Source organism: Cavia porcellus, unplaced genomic scaffold (genome assembly GCF_034190915.1).
Source record: "Cavia porcellus strain 051 isolate PalLab524CR breed Dunkin Hartley unplaced genomic scaffold, mCavPor4.1 scaffold_35, whole genome shotgun sequence".
Classification (NCBI taxonomy): Eukaryota; Metazoa; Chordata; class Mammalia; order Rodentia; family Caviidae; genus Cavia; species Cavia porcellus.
In genome coordinates, this window is record NW_026947518.1 from 6961596 (window position 1) to 6981584 (window position 19989).

Sequence of the window (19989 nt, forward strand, 5' to 3'; positions counted from 1 at the left end):
TAGGGTTAGGGTTAGGGTTAGGTTTAGTGTTAGGTTTAGGGTTATGGTTAGAGGTTAGCGTAAGGTTTAGTTTTAGGTTTAGATTTAGGGTTAGGGTTAGGGTTAGCTTAAGGCTGGGGTTATGGTAGTGTTAGGGTTAGGGTTTGTTATTTCTGTCAGGTTTAGGGTTTGTTTAAGCGATAGTGTTGTGGTTTGTGTTATGGATTAATGTTAGGTTTAGGGCTAATGTTATGTTTAGGGTTAGGGTTATGTTTAGTGTTACAGTTAGGGTTATGTTTCGTGTTTGATTTTAGTGTTAGGGTAAGGGTTAGGGTTACGGTCATGGTTATGGTTAGGGTTTGGCTTAGGATTATGATTAGAATTTAGGGTTAGGGTTATATTTAGGATTATGTTTACGGTTAGGGTTAGGTTTAGGTTTAGGGTTACAGTTAGAGGTTAAGTGTTAGGGAGAATGTTAGGATAGGTGTTAGTGTTAGGAATTAGGTGTTAGGGAGAGTGTTATTGTTAGGCTTTGTGTTACCGTTAGGGTTAGAGTTACAATTAGGTTTAGGGTTAGTGTTAGGGTTAGGGTTAGAGTTTAGAATTATGGTTATGGGTAGCGTTAGGGTTTTGGTTACGGTTAGAGTTAGGGTTAGGGTAATGGTTAGGAGTAGTGTTATCTTTATTGTTATGGTTAGAGGTTAGCATTAGGTTTACGATTAGATTTAGGTTTAGGGTTAGAGTTAAAGGTTAGTGTTAGGGTTAGTGTTAGAGTTAGCGTTAGAGTTTTGGCTTAGTGCTAGCGTGAGGGTTAGGGTGAGAGTTAGGGTTAGGTTTTGGGTTAAAGTTTAGGGTTAGGGTTAGGTTTAGGGTTAGTGTTACGGTTAGGAATAGAAGTTAGTGTTAGGGGTAGGGTAATGTTTTTAGTTACAGTTAGGGTTAGGGTTAGTGTTAGGGTTAGTGTTAGGGTTTAGGTGTTAAGGGAGAGCGTTATGGATAGGCTTCAGTTTACGGTTCGTGTTACAGCTACAATTAGGTTTAGGGTTATTGTTAAGGTTAGGATTAGGTTTAGGTTTATGGTTAGTTTTAGGGTTAGATTTAGGGGTTAAGTGTTAGGGATAGGATTAGGGTTAGGGTTAGAGTTAGGTTTAGGATTAGGTTTACTGTTAGGTTTAGGGTTAGAGTTAGGGTTAGGGTTAGTGGTAAGTGTTAGGGGTCAGATTAGTGTTATGGTTAGTGTTAGGGTTAGGGTTACGGTTAGGGTTAGGGTTAGTTTTATGCTTAGGTTTAGTGCTACGTATAGTGTTAGAGTTAGAGTTAGGCTTTAGGGTAAGGGTTAGGGTTAAGGTTAGGATTAGGTTTATGGTTATGGTTAGAGGTTAGCATTAGATTTAGTTTTAGAGTTTGCGGTTAGGGTTAGGGTTAGGCTTAGTGTTTATGGTTAGGGATAGGGTTAGGGTTAGTGCTGGGTTAGTCTTAGTGTTAGGGTTAGAGGTATGGGTTAGGTTTATGACAAGGGTTAGGGTTAGAGTTAGGGTTAAGGTTACGCTATGGTTAGGGTTAGGTATTACATTCAGCTTCAGTGTTAGTTTAAGGGGTAAGGTTAGGGTTAGTGTTAGGGTTAGGATTAGATGTTATGGTTAGTGGTAGGGTTATGGTTATCGTTACGGTTAGGTTTAGGTTTAGTGCTAGGTTGAGGGATAGGGGTTAGTTGTTAGGGAGAGGGTTAATATTAGTCTCCGGGTTACAGTTAGCATAAGCGTTATGATTAGGTTTAGGGTTAGGCTTAGGGTTTGGGTTAGTGTTGGGGTTAGGTTTAGTGTTATTTTTAGGGTTAGAGTTTAGGGTTAGGGTTTTTGTTCGGTGTTAGGGATAGGGATAGTTTTAGGGTTAGTGTTAGGGTTAGGTTTAGGGTAAGGTTTAGGTTTATGGTGAGGTTTAGATTTAGGATTCTTGTTAGGTATACGTTTATGGTTTAGAGTTAGGTTTAGGGTTAGGGTTAGTGTTAGGGTTTAGGGTTATGTTAGTGTCAGGGTAAGAAGTTGGTTTAGTGTTAGGGTTAGGGTTACGTTTAGATTTAGAGCTAGGGTTAGTGTTAGATGTTAGGGCTAAAGTTAGTGTTAGGTTTAGAGTTATTGTTAAGGTTAGAGTTTATGGTGAGGGTTAGTTTTAAGTTAGGGTTAAGTTTAGGGTTAGCGTTATGGTTAGAGGTTAGCCTTAGGTTTAGGCTTAGAGTTTGTGTTTAGGGTCAGGTTAGGGTTAGGCTTAGAGATTATGGTTAAGGTTAGGGTTAGGGTTAGGGTTAGGGTTAAAACTTAGTTTTAGGTTTATTGTTAGGGTTAGGGTTAGTTTTAGGATTAGGTTTAGGGTTAGGGTTAGGGGTTAGTTGTTAGTGATAGTGTTAGTGTTAGGGTTAAGTTTTGGGAAGTTTTAGGGTAAGGGTTAGTGTTAGGGTTAGGGTTAAGGATAGTATTAGGGTTAGTGTTAGGGTTTAGTTTAAGGTGAAGTTTAGGGTTAGTGTTAGGCTTAGGATTAGGCTTAGTGGTTATGGTTAGTGTTAGGATTATGGTTAAAGCTTAGGTTTAGGGTTAGGTTTAGGGTCAGGGTTAGGGTTAGTGTTCGGGTTAGGAATAAGTTTATGCTTAGCCTTCGGGTTATGGTTAGGATTATGGTAACGATTAGGTGAGTGTTAGGGTTAGGGATAGGTTTAGGGTTTGTGTTAGTGTTATGGTTAGAGTTTAGGGTTATGGTTAGGGTTAGGGTTAGGGTTAGTGGTTAGTGTTAAGTTTGGGGTTAGGGTTATGGTTAAAGCTTAGGGTTAGGGTTAGGGTTAGTTTTGGTGTTAATGTTAGGGTGAGGCTTAGAATTTATGGTTAGTATTATGGTTATGGTTATGGTTAGGGTTAGGGTTAGAGGTAGGGTTAGTGTTAGGGTTAGGGCTAGGCTTAGGGTTATGGTTAGGGTTAGGATTACATTTAGGTTAGGGTTCGGGTTAGGGTTAGAATTTAGGTTTAGTGTTAGGTTAAGGGTTAGGTTTAGTGTTAGAGGTTAGGGTTAGTGTTAGGGTTCGGTTTAGGGTTAGTGTTAGTGTTAGAGTTTAGGTTTAGTGTTCGTTTTAGGGTTAGGTTTAGGGTTTTGGTTGGGGTTAGGGATAGGGATAGTTTTAAGGTTAGGGTTAGGGTTAGGTTTAGGGTTAGGTTTAGGGTAAGGGTTAGGTGTACGGTGAAGTTTAAGCTTAGGAATAGTGTTAGGTTTATGCTTAGGGTTTCGGGTTAGATTTAGGGTTAGGGTTAGGGTTAGATTAGGGTTTGGGTTATGTTTAGGTTTAGTGTTAGAGTTAGTTTTAGTGTTAGAATTTGCTTCAGTGTTAGGGTTAGGGTTAGGTTTAGTGTTATGGTAGGTTTCGGGTTAGGCTTAGTGTTACTCATTAAGGTTAGTGTTAGTTTAATGTGTAGGGTTAGGGTTAGGGGTAGGGATTAATGTTAGGTTTAGTGTTAGGTTTAGGGTTAGGGTTAGGGTTAGGGTTAGGGTTAGGGTTAGTTTTAGAGGTAGAGTTCAGGGTTAGGGTTAGGTTTAGGGTTATTGTTTTTGTTAGGTTTAGGTTAAGGTGTAGAGTTTAGGGTTAGGGTTAGTGTTAGGTTTAGGCTTAGGGGTTATGGTTAGGGTTAGTGTTAGGGTTAGGGTAAAAGCTTATTTTTAGGTTTAGCATCACGGTTAGGTTTAGGCTTAGGTTTAGAAGTTATTGTTATGATTATGTTTAGGGTTAGGGTTAGTGTTAGTGTTAGGGTTTGGGTTAGGTTTAGAGTTATGTTTAGGTTTCAGTTTAGTGTTAGTGTTAAGGATAGAATTAGGGTTAGGCTTAGGGTTAAGGATAGGTTTAGGCTCATGTTAAGGCTTTGGGTTATGGTTATGGTTAGTGTTAGGGTTATGGTTAGGGTTAGGCTTAGGTTGAGATTTAGGGTTAGGGTTAGGTTTAGAGTTAGAAGTTAGGTTTAATGTTAGGTTTAGTGTTAGGTTTAGGGATAGGTTTAAGCTTAGGGTTAGTGTTAGAGTTAAAGGCTAGGGTTAGCATTAGTGTTAGGGTTAGGGTTAGAGGTATGGGTTAGGGTTACATTTAGAGTTAGGGTTAGGTTTAGGGTTAGAATTAGTCTTACAGTAAGAGTTTAGGGTGAGTGTTAGGGTTAGATTTAGGGTTAAGGTTAGGGTAAGGTTTAGGTTTAGGTATAGGGTTAGGGTTAGGGGTTAGGTGTTAGGGAGAGTGTTAGTGTTAGACTCGTGTTACGGACGTGATTAAGGTTATGATTAGGTTTAGGGTTAGGTTTAGGGTTAAGGTTAGAGTTTAGAATTAGGGATAAGGGTAGATTTAGTGTTTTGGTTACCGTTAGAGTTTAGAGTTAGGGTTAAGGTTAGGGTTATTGTTGGGTTTAGGGTTAAGGTTAGAGGTTAGCGTTAGGTTTAGGGTTAGGGTTAGCTTTAGGGTTGGGGTTATGGTAGCTTTAGCTATTACTGTCAGGTTTAGGTTTTGTTTTAAGGGGTAGTGTTAGGGTTTGGGTTAGGGATTAATGTTAGGGTTATGGTTAGTCTTATTTTTAGGGTTAGGGTTCGGTTTAGTGTTACAATTAGGGCTAGGGTTAAGGTTAGGGTTAGAGGTATGGGTTAGCATTAGGTTTAGGGGTAGTGTTAGAGTTAGTGTTAGGGTTATGGTAGGTTTGGGGTTAGTGTTAGGGCTACATATTACGGTCAGGGTTATGTTTAGTTTAAGGGGTCGGCTTAAGGTTAGAGTTAGGGTGAGGCTTAGGGTTATGTTTACAGGTTAGCGTTAGGTTTAGGGTTAAGATTAGTGTAAGACGTAAGGGTTAGTGTTAGGGTTAGGGATTGGTTTAGGATTAGAAGTTAGGGTTAGGGTTATGGTTATGGTTCAGCTTAGGGTTAGGGTTAGTGTTAGGTTTAGGGTTAGGGGTTAGGTGTTAGGGAGAGGGCTATGGTTAGGCTTCGGGTTACGGTTAGTATTATGGTTTATGATTAGATTTAGGCTTAGGGTTACGGTTAGGGTTAGTGTTAGGGTCAGATTTAGGTTTTCGGTTAGGTTTAGGTCTAGGTTTATGGTTAGGTTTAGGGTTACTGATAAGTGTTAGTGTTAGGGTTAGGGTTTAGGGTAATGGTTAGGGTTAGGGTTAGGTTTAGGATAAGGTTTAGGCTTATGGTTAGAGGTTAGCGTTAGGTTTAGTGTTAGAGTTTAGGGTTAGGGTTAGTGTTATGGCTAGGTTTAGGCTTAGATGTTATGGTTAGGTTAGTGTTAGGTTTAGGGTTAAAGCTTAGGTTTAGGGTTTGTGTTACGGTTAGGGTTAGGGTTAGGTTTAGAGGTTAGTGTTAAGGGTAGGTTGAATGTTAGTGGTAGTGTTATGGTGAGGTTTAGGTTTAGAGTTAGGTTTAGATTTAGGGTTAGGGTTAGGGTTAGGGTTAGGGATAGGTTTACGGTTAGGCTTTGGTTTACAGTTAGTTTTATGGTTATGGTTATGGTTAGAGATATGGGTTAGAGTTAACATTAGGGTTAGGGTTAGGGCTAGGGTTAGGGTTATGCTAGGTTGAGTGTTAGTGTTAGGTATTACAGTCAGGCTTAGGGTTACTTTAAGGGGTACGGTTACTGTTAGGGTTACGGTCAGGGTTACGATTAGGGTTAGAGATTATTGTTATGGTTAGGGTTATGGTTAGGGTTAGTGTTACAGTTAGGGTTAGATGATAAGGTCAGGGTTAGAGTTAAGGGTAAGTTTAGGTTTAGGTTTAGGGTTAGGGTTAAAAGTTAGAGTTAGGGTTAGGGTTAGGCTTAGAGGTTATGGTTCGTGTTAGGTTTAGGGTTAAAGCTAAGTTCAGGGTTAGGGTTTACGTTAGGGTTAGGGATAGGTTAAGGGTTAAGATTAGATTACTGGTTAATTTTAGGGTTAGGGTTACAGTTAGGTTTAGGGTTAGGTCTAGAGTTTAGTGTTAGGGTTAGGGTTAGATATAAGGTTATTTTTAGGTTTAGAGTTAGGGTTATGTTTAGGGTTAGGCTTAGGGTTATAGTTAAGGATAGGTTTACAATTAGTTTAGGGTTAGGGTTAGGGTTAGGGGTTAGGTGAGATGTATAGGGTTATGGGTTAGGGTAATGGTTAGGGTTATGGTTATGGTTATCATTTAGGGTTAGGGTTAGGGTTTGGGTTAGGGTTAGTATTATGGTTAGGGTGAGGGTTAGGTTGAGGTTTATGGTTAGGGTTAGTGTTAAGGTTAGAAATTAGGTTTAGTCTTATGTTTAGGGTTAGGGTAGAGATAGGTTTAGTGTTAGGGTTCATGTTAGAGGTAAGGGTTAGTGTTAGGGTTAGTTTTAGGCTTAGGGTTAAAGGTACAGGTTAGGGTTAGGTTTAGTTTAGTGTTAGGGTTTGAGTCATGGTTAGGGTTAGGGCTGGGTTATGCTAGGTTTAGGATTAGGGTTAAGTATTACAGATTGGGCTTTGGTTAGTTTAAGGGGTAGGGTTAGGGTTAGGTAAGGGATTAATGTTAGATTTAGGGTTAGGGTTATGGTTAGAGTTAGGTTTAGGGTTAGGCTTAGTGTTAGAGGTTAGTGTTAGTGGTAAGTTTAGGCTTGGGTTAGTGTTACGGTTAGAGTTTAGGGTTACGTTAAGGTTAGGGTTAGTGTTATGGTTAGCGTTAGGGTTAGGGTTATGGTTAGAGGTTAGCATTCTGTTTAGGGTAAGAGTTAGCATTAGGGTCAGGTTTAGGCTTAGATGTGATGGTTACGGTTAGGTTTAGGTTAGTGTTAAATATTAGGTTCAGGGTTTGTTTTAGGTTTAGGGTTAGGTTTGTTTTAGGTTTAGGGTTAAGTTTGTTTTAGGTTTAGGGTTAGGGTTATGATAGTGTAAGGGTTAGGATTAGGGTTAGTGGTTAGGTTTAGAGTTAGGATACAGTTGGTGCTAGGTTTAGGTTTAGAGGTTAGTGCTAGTGTTAGAATTAGAGTTAGGTTTAGTGTTAGGGTTAGGTTTATGGTTTGAGTAGAGTTAGGGTTAGGTTTATACTTAGGGTTATAGTTAGTGTTAGGGTTAAAATTAGGTTCGGGTTAGGGTTAGGGTTATGTTTAGGTTTTGCATTAGACTTAGGTTTAGGTTTAGGATTAGGGTTAGGTTGAGGTTAAGGGTTAGTGTTCGGGTTAGTGTTAGAAATTAGGTTTAGTGCTAGGTTTAGGGTTAGGGTTAGGTATAGTTTAGGGTTAGAGTTAGTATTAGAGGTTAGGTTAAATGTTAGTGTTACTGTTGGGGTTAGGTTTAGGGTTAGGATTAGGTATAGTATTAAAGGTATGGGTTAGGGTTAGAGTTAGGGTTAGGTTTACGTATTACAATCAGGCTTAGCATTAGTTTAAGGGGTAGGGTTAGAGTTAGGAAAGGGGATTAATGTTATGTCTGGGTTAGGGTTATTGTTATGGTTAGGGTTAGGGTTAGTGTTAGGGTTAGGGGTAGGGTTAGGATTAGCGTTAGGGTTAGGGGTTAGGTGTTAGGGAGAGGGTTAAGGTTAGGCTTCGGATTATGGTTAGGGTTAGTGTTACGATTAGGTTTAGGGTTAGCCTTAGGGTTAGGGTTAGGGTTATGGTTAGGTTTAGTGTTAGTTTTATGGTTATGTTCAGCGTTAGGTTTAGGAGTTAGGTGTTAGGGATAGGGATAGGGTTAGGGTTCAGGTTAGGTTTACGGTTAGGGTTGGGTTTAGGGATAGTGTTAGGTTTAGGGTTACTGTTTAGGGTTATTGTTAGGCTTAGGGTTAGTGTTAGAGTTAGGGTTGGGTTTGGGTTTAGACTTAGGTGTTAGGTGTTAGGGTTAGGAGTTACGGAGAGGGTTGGGTTTAGGCTTAGCATTATGGTTAGGGTTAGAGTTACGGTTAGTTTAGGGTTAGGGTTAGGGTAAGGGTTAGATGTTAGGGATATGTTTAGGGTTTGGGTTAGTGTTATGGTTAGAGTTTAGGGTTACAGTTAGTGTTAGGGTTACGTTTAGGGTTAGTGGTTAGAGTTAGGTTTGGGTTAGGGTTATGTTTAAAGCTTAGGGTTAGGGTTAGGGTTAGGGTTAGAGTTAGTGTTAGGGTTAGGTGGTATAGGGTTAGTGTTAGGGTTATGGTTATGGTTAGAGGTTAGCATTAGGTTTAGTGATAGAGTTTGTGGTTAGGGTTAGGGTTAGTTTTAGAGTGAGGCTTAGAAGTTATGGTTAGTGTTATGGTTAATGTTAGGTTTAAAGCTTAGGTTTAGGGTTAGTGTTAGGGTTAGGGAAAGGGTTAGTGTTAGGGTTACGGCTAGGCTTAGGGTTATGTTTAGGGTTAGGATTACATTTAGGTTAGGATTACGGTTAGAATTTAGGTTTAGTGTTAGGTTAAGGATTAGGGTTAGGGATAGGTTTAGGGTTATGGTTAGTGTTAGAGTTTAGGGTTAGTGTTAGGGTTAGGGTTAGGGTTAAAATTTTGTGTTAGGGTTAGGGTTTGGTTTAGGGGTTATGTGTTTTGGATAGGGTAATTGTTATGATTAGGTTTAGGGTTAAGGTTACGGTTATGGTTAGAGGTTAGCGTTAGGTTTAGGGTTAGGTTAGGGTTATGGTTTCGGTTAGAGTACAAGGTTATGGTTAGTGTTAGGGTTATGGTTAGAGATTAGGGTTAGTGTTAAGGTAAGTGTTAGGTTTAGGGTTAGTGTTAGGTTTAGGGTTAGAGTTTAGGGTTATGATTCAGTTTAGGATTAGGGTTAGTGTTAGGGTTAGCCTTAGGGTTACGGTTAGTGTTAGGGCTATGATTAAGGTTAGGGTTAGTTATTAGGTGTTATGGAGAGGGTTAGCTTTAGGCTTTGGGTTACGGTTAGGGTTAGGGTTACGATTAGGTTTAGGCTTATGGTTAGGGTTACAGTTAGAGTTAGGGTTAGTTCTAGAGTCAGGGTTACGGTTAGGCTTTGGGATTAGGTTTTAGTGATAGGTTTAGGGTTAGTGTTAGGTTTAGGGTTTGTTTTAGGGTTAGGGTTTGCGATAGTTTTAGAGTTAGGGTTAGGGTTAGGGTTAAAGCTTAGGTTCAGGGTTAGGTTTAGGGTTAGGGTTAGGGATAGGGTAATGGTTAAAAATAGGTTTAGTGGTTATTTTTAGGCTTAGGATTACAGTTAGTGCTAAGGTTAGGTTTAGAGGTTAGTGTTAGTGTTAGGATGAGGCTTAGGGTTAATGTTAGGGTTAGGGTTAAGGTTAGAGTTAGGGTCAGGGTTAGGTTTAGGCTTATGGTTATGCTTATGGTTAGGGTTACAATAGGTTCGGGTTTGAGTTAGGGCTAGGGTCAGGGTTACGATTAGAATTTATGGTTAGGGTTAGGTTTATGGTTTAGGGTTAGGTTTAGGGTTACGGTTATAGTTAGAGGTTAGCATTAGTGTTAGGGTATAGTTAGGGTTAGGGCTGGGTTAGAGTTAAAGATTAGGGTTAGGCTTAGGATTACAGTTAGAGTTTAGGGTTAGTGTTAGGTTAAGGGTTAGGTTTAGGGTTAGGGTCAGTGTTTGGGTTAGGGTTAGGGTTATGCTTATTGTTAGGGTTATGATTAAGGTTAGTGTTAGGGGTTAGGTGTTAGGGAGAGGGTTAGGGTTAGGTTTTGTGTTACAGTTATGGTTAGGGTTACGATTAGTTTTAGGGTTAAGGTTAGGGTAAGGATTAGTGTTAGGGTTATTTTTTGAGTTAGGGTTAGCCATAGGGTTACGGGTTAGGTTTTATCGATAGGGTTAGGGTTAGGATTAGGGTTGGTGTTATGGTTGGGTTTATGGTTAGGGTTAATGATAATGATAGTGTTAGGGTTATGGTTAGTGTTAGGTTCAGGGTTAGGGTTCGCTTTAGGGTTGCGGTTATGGTAGTGTTATGTTAGGCTTAGGTATTACTGTCAGGTTTAGGGTTTGTTTTAGGGGTAGTGTTAGGATTTGGGTTAGGGATTAATGTTAGGTGTAGGTTTATTGTTATGTTTAGGGTTAGGGTTAATATTAGAGGTATGGATTATGGTTAGGGTTAGAGTTAGGTTTAGGGTTTTGGTAGGTTTCGTGTTAGGGTTAGGGTTAGTGTTAGGTTTAGGATTAAGATTAGAATTTAGGGTTAGGGTTATGTTTAGGAATACATTTACGGTTATGGTTAGGATTAGGATTAGAATTTAGGGTTAGGTTTATGTTTAGGATTAGGTTTGCGGGTGTGGTTAGGGTTTGGGTTAGGTTTAGGTTTAGGTTTGAGCCTTAGGTGTTACTGAGAGTGTTAGGGTTAGTGTTAGGTATAGGGGTTTTGTGTTAGGGAGTGTGTTAGGGTTAGGCTTCGTGTTACTCTTAAGGTTAGGGTTTCCATTAGGTTTAGGGTTAGTGTTAGGTTTAGGGTTAGAGTTTAGAATTAGGGTTAGTGGTAGCGTTAGTGTTTTGGTTACATTTAGAGTTTAGGCTTAGGGTTAAGTTTAGGGGTCGTGTTAGCATTATGGCTATTTTTAGAGGTTAGTGTTAGGTTTACGGTTAGAGTTAGGTTTAGGGTTAGACTTAAAGGTGAGTGTTAAGGATAGGGTTAGTGTTAGTGTTAGAGTTTACTGTTAGTGCTAGCTTGAGGGTTAGGGTGAGTGTTAGGGTTAGGTTTAGTGTTAAAGTTTACAGTTAGGTTTAAGGTTAGGGTTAGGGTTCGGGTTAGTGATAGGGGTTAGATGTTAGGGAGAGGCTTAGGGGAGGCTTCGGCTTACGGTTAGTGTTACTGTTATGATTAGGTTTAGGTTTAGGGTTAGGGTTAGGTTTAGGTTTATGGTTAGTTTTAGGTTTAGGTTTAGGGTTGGGGTTAGGGTTAAGTGTTAGGGATAGGATTAGGGTTAGGGTTAGAGTTAGGGTTAGGGTTAGCTTTACGCTTAGTTTTAGGGTTAGAGTTAGTGTTAGGGTTATGGTTAGGGTTAGGATTATGGTTAGGGTTAGGGTGAGGTTTACGGTTAGGTTTAGGGTTACAGATAGTGTTAGGGTTAGAGTTAGGTTTAGGTATTACAATCAGGCTTAGCGTTAGTTTAATGGGTAGGGTTAGATTTAGGGTAAGGGATTAATGTTAGTGTTATGATTAGGTTTAGGAGTTAGCCTTAGGGTTAGGGTTAGTGTTACGGTTAGGTTTAGTGTTATTTTTATGGTTATGTTCAGAGTTACGGATACGCATTAGTTGTTAAGGTTAGGGTTAGTGTTTGGGTTAGGTTTATGGTTAGGCTTGGGTTTAGTGATACTGTTAGGTTTAGGGTTAGTGTTTAGGGTTATTGTTAGGGTTATTGTTAGTGTTAGTGTTAGGGTTACGGTTAGGCTTAGGGGTTAGGTGTTAGGGTTAGGTGTTACAGAGAGGGTTGGGTTTAGGCTTAGGGTTACGGTTAGGGATAGAGTTATGTTTAGGGTTAGGGTTAAGGTTAGATGTTAGGGATAGGTTTAGGGTTTGGGTTAGTGTTATGGTTAGAGTTTAGGGTTAGGGTTAGGGTTAGGATAAGGGTTAGTGGTTAGTGTTAGTTTTGGTTTAGGGTTATGGTTAAAGTTTAGGGTTAGGGTTAGTGTTAGTGTTAGTGTTAGGGTTAGGGTTAGGGTTTGGGATAGGGTTAGGATTAGGGTTATGGTTAGAGGTTAGCATTAGGTTTAGTGATAGAGTTTGTGGTTAGGGCGAGCGTTAGGGTGAGGCTTAGAATTTATGGTTATTGTTATGGTTAGGGTTAGGTTTAAAGCTTAGGTTTAGGGTTAAGGTTAGCATTAGGCTTAGGGATAGGGTCAGTGTTAGGGTTAGGGCTAGGATTACATTTAGGTTAGGGTTAGGGTTAGAATTTAGGTTTAGTGTTAGGTTTAGTGTTAGGGTTAGGGATAGGTTTAGGGTTAGGTTTAATGTTAGAGTTTAGGGTTAGTGTTAGGTTTAGGATTAGAATTTTGTGTTAGGGTTAGGGTTATGTGTTATGGGTTATAGGTTTATGGGTTATGTGTTATGGATAGGGTAATGGTTATTCTTAGGTTTAGGGTTAGGGTTAGCGTTATGGTTAGAGTTTAGGGTTACGGTTATGGTTAGAGGTTAGTGTTAGGTTTAGGGTTAGGGTTACGGTTAGCTTAATATTTCATTTAGAGTTAAAGGTTATGGTTAGTGTTAGGGTTACAGTTAGAGTTTAGTGTTAATGTTAGGGTAAGTGTTAGGTTTAGGGTACTCTTAGGTTTAGGGTTAAAGTTTAGGGTTACGATTCAGTTTAGGGTTAGGGATAGTGTTAGGGTTATGCTTAGTTTTAGGGTTATGATTAAGGTTAGGGTTAGGGATTAGGTGTTACAGAGAAGGTTAGGTTTAGGCTTTGAGTTACTGTTAAGGTTAGGGTTACGATTAGGTTTAGGATTAGGGTTTGTGATAGGGTTAGGTTTAGAGTTAGGGTTAGGTTTAGAGTTAGGATTAGGGTTAGGGTTAGGGTTAGGTGTTAGGTGTTAGCGATAGTGTTAGTGTTAGTGTTAGGTTTAGGGTTCGGTTTACGGTTAGGGTTAGGGTTAGCCATAGTGTTAGGGTTAGGGTTACAGTTAAAGCTTAGGTTCAGGGTTAGGTTTAGGGTTAGGGTTAGTCTTAGGGATAGGGTAAGAATTAGAAGTAGGGTTAGTGGTTAGGTTTTGGGTTAGGATTACGTTTAGTGCTAGGGTTAGGTTTAGAGGTTAGTGTTAGTGCTAGAATGAGGCGTAGGTTAGTATTAGGTTTAGGTTTAAGGTTAGAGTTAGGGTTAGAGTTAGGTTTAGGCTTATGGTTATGGTTAGGGTTAGGGTTACAATAAGGTTCGGGTTTGGTTTAGGGCTAGGGTCCGGGTTAGGATTTGAATTTACTGTTAGGGTTAGGTTTGTAGTTTAGGGTTAGGGTTAGGGTTACGGTTATGGTTAGTGGTTAGCATTAAGTTTAGTGTTAGGGTTAGGGTTTGGGTTAGAGTTTAAGGTTAGGGATAGGGTTAGGTTTATGGTTAGAGTTTAGGGTTAGTGTTTGGGTAAATGTTAGGGTTAGGGTTAGGGTCAGTGTTAGGGTTAGGTTTAGGGTTACACTTAGTGTTAGGGTTATGATTAAGGTTTGTGTTAGGGCTTAGGTGTTAGGGAGAGTTTTATGTTTAGGATTTGGGATACGTTTAGGGTTAGGGTTACGATTAGGTTTAGTGTTAGGGTTAGGGTAAGGGATACAGTTAGGGTTAGGATTAGACTTAGTTTTAGAGTTAGGGTTAGGCATAGGGTTAGGGGTTAGATTTTATCGATAGTGTTAGGGTTAGAGTTAGTGTTGAGGGTTATGGTTACTGTTAGGGTTAGGTTTAGTTTTAAGTTTTTGGTTAGGGTTAGTGTTAGGATTAGGGTTAGGGTTAGGGTAGGTTTTGGGTTAGGATTAGTGTTACAGTTAGAATTTATGATTAGGTTGAGGGTTAGGGTTAGGGTAAGGTTTAGGGTTAGTGTTAGGTTCATGGTTAGAGGTTAGCGTTTGATTTAGGGTTAGAATTAGGGTTAGTGTTAGGGTTAGGGTTGATCTTAGAGGTTATGGTTATGGTTAGGGTTAGGGTGAGGGTGAAAGCTTAGGTTCAGGTTTAGGTTTAGTGTTAAAGTAAGTGTTAGGGATAGGGTAATGGTTAGGATTAGGTTTAGTGATTAGTTTTAGGGTTAGGGTTACTGTTAGGGTTAGTGTTAGCTTTATGTGTTAGTTTTAGGGTTAGTGTTAGGGTTAGGGTTAGTGTGAGGCTTAGGGATAGGGTTAGGGTTAGTGTGAGGGTTAGGGTTAGAGTTAGGGTTAGAGTTAGGATTAGGCTTAGCATTATGGTTAGGATTAGGGTTACATTTAGGTTATCATTAGGGTTAGTTTGGGGTTGAGGTTTAGGGTTAGGGTTTGCTTTAGATGTAGTGCTAGGGTAAGTGTTAGGGTTAGGTTTACAGGTTAGGTGTTAGGGTAGGGTTATGGGTTAGTGTTAGGTTTAGTGTTATGGTTAGGGTTAGCATTTAGCATTAGGCTTAGGGTTAGTGTTATGGTTAGGTTTAGAGTTAGGTTGATGTTTAGGGTTAGATTAGGATTATGGTTACGAGTTAGTTTAGACTTAGGTTTAGAGTTAGTGTTAGGGATAGGTTTAGGGTTAGAGGTTTGTGTTTGTGTTAGGGTTAATGTTAGGGTTAGAGTTAGATGTATGTGTTAGTGTTAGTGTTAGCATTAGGGTTAGGTTAAGGGTTAGGGTTAGGGTTAGGGTTATGCTAGGGTTAGGGTTAGGTTTAGGGTTAGATATTACAGACAGGGTTAGATTTAATTTAAAGGGTAATGTTAGGGATATGTAAGGGATTAATGTTAGGTTTAGTGTTAGGCTTATGGTTATGGTTAGGGTTATGGTTAGGATTAGAAGTTAGGGTTAGTGGTAGGGTTAGGGTTATGGTTACGTTTAGGATTAGGGGTAGTGTTATGGTTAGAGTTAGGGGTTAGGTGTTAGGGAGAGGTTTAAGGTTAGTCTTTGGGTTATGGTTAGTTTTAGGGTTACTCTTATGTTTAGATTTAGGCTTAGAGTTAGGGTTAGGGTTAGGGCTAGAGTTAGTTTTACAGTTAGATTTAGCATTAGAATTTGATGTTAGGTGTTAGGGTCAGGGTTAAGGTTAGGGTTAGGGTTGGTGTTAGGTTGACGTTTAGGGTTAGGCTTAGGGATAGTGTTAGCTTTAGGGTTAGGGTATAGGGTTAGTGTTACGATTAGGGTACGTGTTATGGTTAGGCTTCGGATTATGTTGATGGTTAGGGTTACGATTAGTTTAGGGTTATGTTTAAGTTTAGGGTTATGGTTAGGTTTATGGTTAGAGGATAGCTTTTGGTTTAGGGTTAGAGTTAGGCTTAGTGTCAGGTTTAGTGTTAGGCTCAGACGTTATGGTTAGGTTTAGGGTTGGCGTTAGTGTTAAAGCTTAGGTTCAGGGTTAGGGTTAAGGTTAGTGTTATGAAAGGGATATGCTAAGGGTTAGGATTAGTGTTAGTGGTTAGTTTTAGAGTTAAGGTTAGGGTTAGGGTTAGATTTAGAGGTTAGTGTTAAGGTAAGGGTTAGGTTTAGGGTAAGTGTGAGGGTTAGGGTTAGGCTTAGAGTTAGGGTTAGGTTTAGGGTTAGGCTTAGGGTTATGGTTAGGGTTAGGGCTACAATTAGGTTAGCATTAGGGTTAGGGTTAGGTTTAGGGTTTGCGTTAGATTTAGTGTTAGGGTTAGGATTAGGGTTAGCGCTAGGTTTAAGGGATAGGTGTTAGGGATATGGTTATGGATTAGGGTTAGTGTTAGGGTTAAGGTGAGTGTTAGTATTATGGTTATGGTTAGGGTTAGGGTTACTGTTATGGTTAGCGGTTAGCATTAGGTTTAGCGTTAGGGTTAAGGTTAGGGTTTGGGTTAGAGTTAAAGGTTAGGGTTAGGTTTAGGGTTATGGTTAGAGTTTAGTGTTAGTGTTAGTGTAAGTGTTAGGTTTAGGGTTAGGGTTATTTTTAGGGTTAGAGTTTAGGGTTATGTTTCGGTTTAGGGTTAGGTTTAGTGTCAGGGTTAGGGTTAGGGTTATGCTTAGTGTTAATGATATGATTAAGGTTAGGGTTAGGTGTTAGTTGTTAGGAGGAGTGTTAGGGTTAGGCTTTTGGTTACGGTTACGGTTATGATTATGATTAGGTTTAGGGTTAGGCTTAGGGTTAGGGTTAGGTTTAGTGTTAGTTTTAGGGTTAGTATTAGCGTTAGGTTTAAGGGTTAGGTGTTAGGGATAGGTATAGGTTTAGGGTTAGGTTTAGGGTTAGGTTTACGGTTAGGGTTAGTGTTAGGGATAGTGTTATGTTTAGGGTTAGAGTTAAGGATTAGTGTTAGGGTTAGGGTTAGTGTTAGGGTTATGGTTAGCCTTCGGGTTACAGTTAGGGTTATAGTTATGTTTAGGTTAGGGTTAGGGTTAGGGTTAGGAGCAGCTTTGGGTTAGGGTTAGGGTTACTGTTAGAAGTTAGGGATAGATTTAGTGTTAGGGTTAGTGTTACGGTTAGAGGTTTGGGTTAGGGTTAGGGTTAGGGTTAATGGTTAGCATTAGGTTTGGGTTAGAATTAGGCTTAGGGTTAGGGTTAAATCATTGGTTTGGGTTTAGGTTTAGGTTTAGGGTTAGGGTTACTGTTAGAGTTAGGTTTAGGGTTAGTGTTAGGTTTAGGGTTAGGTTTAGGGTTAGGGTTAGGGTTAGGGTTAGGGTTAGGGTTATGCTTAGATATTAGCGTTAGGTTTAGTGATGGGGTTTGGGGTTAGGGTGAGGGTCAGTGTGAGGCTTAGAAGTAATCATTAGTGTTAGGCTGAGGGTTAAGTTTAAAGCTTAGGTTTAGTGTTAGGGTTAGTGTTAGGGTTATTGTTAGGCTTAGGGGTTATGGTTATGGTTAGGGTTAGAGTTAAAGCTTAGGTTCATTGTTAGAGGTAGGGCTAGGTTTAGGTTAGGGATATGCGAAGGGTTAGGAATAAAGTTAGTGGTTAATTTTAGTGTTCGGTTTACCATTAGGTTTAGGGTTTGGTTTAGAGTTTAGTGATAGGGTTCGGGTTAGGGGTAGGGTTAGTGTGAGGGTTAGGGTTAGGGTTAGAGTTAGGGTTATGGTTAGGGTTAGGCCTAGGGATATGGTTAGGGCTAGTGTTACAATTAGGTTAGTGTTAGTGTTATGGTTAGTTTTTGCCTTAGATTTAGTGTTAGGGTTTGGGTTAGGGGTTAGGTGTTAGGGATAGGGTTATGGGGTAGGGTTAGTGTTATGGTTAAGGTTACGGTTATGGTTAGAGTTTAGCGTTAGGTTTAGGGTTTGGGTTAGGTTAGGCTTTGGGTTAGAGTTAAAGGTTAGTTTTAGGTTTAGCATTACAGTTAGAGTAAGGATTAGTGTTAGGGTAAGGGTTAGGTTTAGGGTTAGGATTAGGTTTAGAGTTAAGAGTTTTGCGTTATGGTTTGCTTTAAGGGTATGGTTATTTTTAATGTTATGGTTAGGTTTATGCTTTGTGTTAGGGTTATGATTAAGGTTAGGGTTAGGAGTTACGTGTTAGGGAGTGGGTTAGGTTTAGGCTGTGGGTTATGGTTAGGGTTAGGGAGGGTTAGGTTTATGGTTAGTGTTGTGATTAGGTTTAGGGTTAGGTTTAGGGTTAGTTTTAGTGTTAGGGCTAGGGTTAGTGTTAGGGTTTAGGTGTTAGCGATAGGGTTAGGGTTAGGTTTATGGTTCAGTGTAGGATTAGGGTTAGGGTTAGTGATAGTTTTATGGTTAGGGTTAGGGTTTAGGGTTACGGTTATGATTAGTTTAGTTTTAGGTTTAGGGTTAGTGTTAGGATTAAAAGTTAGGTTTACTGTTAGTGTTACGTTTTGCCTTAGTGTTTTCGTTAGAGTTTTGCATTTGGTTTTGGGTTAGAGTTATGGTTAGGGTTTGTGTTAGCTTTAGTGTTATGGTTAGGTTTAAGGTTGGGTTAGGGTTAGGTTTAGAGGTTAGTGTTAGAGTTAGTGTTGTGGTTAGTGTGAGGTTTAGGATTAGGGTTAGAGCTAGGGTTATGGTTAGTGTTAGTTTTATGTTTAGGGTTAGGGTTAAAGGTTAGGTTCAGGTTTACAGTTAGGATTAGTGTTAGGGTTAGGGATATTGTAAAGGTTAGCATTAGGGTTAGTGATTAGTCTTAGCCTTAGGGTTACGGTTAGGGTTAGTGTTAGGTTTAGATGTTAGTGTTAGTGTTAGGGTTAGGGTTAGTGTTAGTGTGAGGGTTAGGGTTAGGTTTAGAGTTAGGGTTAGGTTTAGGCTTAGGGTTATGGTTAGTGTTAGGGTTACAATTAGGTTAGAATTAGGGTTAGGTTTAGGTTTAGGGTTAGGGTTAGGGTTAGGGTTTGTGTTAGACTTACTGTTAGGGTTAGCGTTAGTTTTATGGTTAGGTTTATGGGTTAGGTATTAGGGATAGTGTTATGGGTTAGGGTGAGTGTTTGTGTTAGGGTTCAGGTTAGGGCTAGGGTTAGGTTTAGGGTTAGAGTTTAGGGTTAGGGTTATGGTTTGGGTTAGTGTTATGGTTAGGGTTAGGGTTAGGTTGAGGTTTAGGGTGAGGGTTAAGGTTAGAAGTTAGGTTTAGTGTTAGGTTTAGGCTTAGGGTTAGGGATAGGTTTACGGTTGGGATTAGTGTTAGAGGTTAGGTTTAGTGTTAAGGTTAGGGTTAGTGTTAGGGTTGGGGTTAGTGTTAGTTGTAGGGTTAGGGTTAGGGTTAGGGTTAGGGTTAGGGTTAGCGTTAGGTTTATGGTTATGCTTAGAGTTTAGCGTTAGGTTCGAATTAGGGTTACGGTTATGGTTAGAGGTTAGCATTATGTTTAGGATTAGGGTTAGGATTAGGGTATGGGTTAGAGTTAAAGGTTAGGTTTATGTTTAGTGTTACGGTTAGAGTATAGGGTTAGTGTTAGGGTAAGTGTTAGGGTTAGGCTTAGGCTTAGGTTTAGAGTGAGAGTTTAGGGTTATGGTTCAGTTTAGGGTTAGGGTTAGTGTTAGGGTTACTGTTAGGATTACGCTTAGTGTTAGGGTTTGATTAAGGTTAGGGTTAGGAGTTAGGTGTTAGGGAGTGGGTTAGGGTTCGGCTATGGGTTTCGGTTAGGGTTAGAGTTACGATTGGGTTTAGGGTTAGGTTCAAGGTTAGGGTTAGGTTTAGTTTTAGAGTTAGTTTTAGAGTTAGGGTTAGATTTAGGTTTAGGGTTAGTGTTAGAGGTTAGGATTAGCCTTAGGGTTAGGGTTAGGATTAGAAATTTGTGTTAGGGTTAGATTTAGGGTTAGGTTTAGGGGTTAGTTGTTAGGGATAGTGTAAGGGTTATGGTTAGGTTTAGTGTTAGTTTAGGGTTAGGGTTAGGTTTAGGGTTATGGTTAGGGTTATGGTTAGGGTTAGGATTAGAATTTAGGATTAGGTTTAGGGTTAGGTTTACAGGTTAGTGTTAGGGTTATGGTTATGGTTAGAGGTTCGCATTAAGTTTAGGGTTAGGGTTAGTTTTAGTGTTAGGTTTTGAGTTAGAGTTAAAGGTTAGGTTTATATTTAGTGTTTTGGTTAGAGTATAGGGTTAGTGTTAGGGTAACGGTTAGGTTTAGGGTTAGGCTTAGGTTTAGAGTGAGATTTTAGGGTTATGGTTCAGTTTAGGGTTAGGGTTAGTGTTAGGGTTACGGTTAGGATTACGCTTAGTGTTAGGTTATGATTAAGGTTAGGTTTAGGAGTTAGGTGTTAGGGAGTGGGTTAGGGTTCGGCTATGGGTTTCGGTTAGGGTTAGGGTTACGATTAGGTTTAGGGTTAGGTTTAATGTTAGGGTTAGGTTTAGGTTTAGAGTTACTTTTAGAGTTAGTGTTAGGGTTAGGTTTAGGGTTAGGGTTAGTGTTAGAGGTTAAGGTTAGTGTTAGGGTTAGGATTAGCCTTAGGTTTAGGGTTAGGATTAGAAATTTATGTTAGGACTAGATTTAGGGTTAGGTTTAGTGTTAGTTTAGGGTTAGGTTTAAGTTTAGGGTTATGGTTAGGGTTATTGTTAGGGTTAGGATTAGAATTTAGGGTTAGGTTTAGGGTTAGGTTTACAGGTTAGTGTTAGGGTTACAGTTATGGTTAGAAGTTAGCGTTAAGTTTAGGGTTAGGGTTAGTTTTAGTGTTTGGGTTTGGGTTAGAGTTAAAGGTTAGGATTATATTTAGTGTTTCAGTTAGAGTATAGGGTTAGTGTTAGGGTAAGGGTTAGGTTTAGGGTTAGGCTTAGGTTTAGAGTGAGAGTTTAGTGTTATGGTTCAGTTTAGGGTTAGGATTAGTGTTCGGATTACGGTTAGGATTAAATTTAGATTTAGATTTAGGTTTAGGTTTAGGGGTTAGGTGTTAGCTATAGTGTAAGGGTTATGGTTATTTAGTGTTAGTTTAGGGTTAGGGTTAGATTTAGGGTTATGGTTAGTGTTATGGTTAGGGTTAGGATTAGAATTTAGGGTTAGGTTGAGGGTTAGGTTTACAGGTTAGGGTTAGGGTAATGATTATGGTTAAGGTTAGCCTTAAGTTTAGGGTTAGGGTTAGTTTTAGGGTT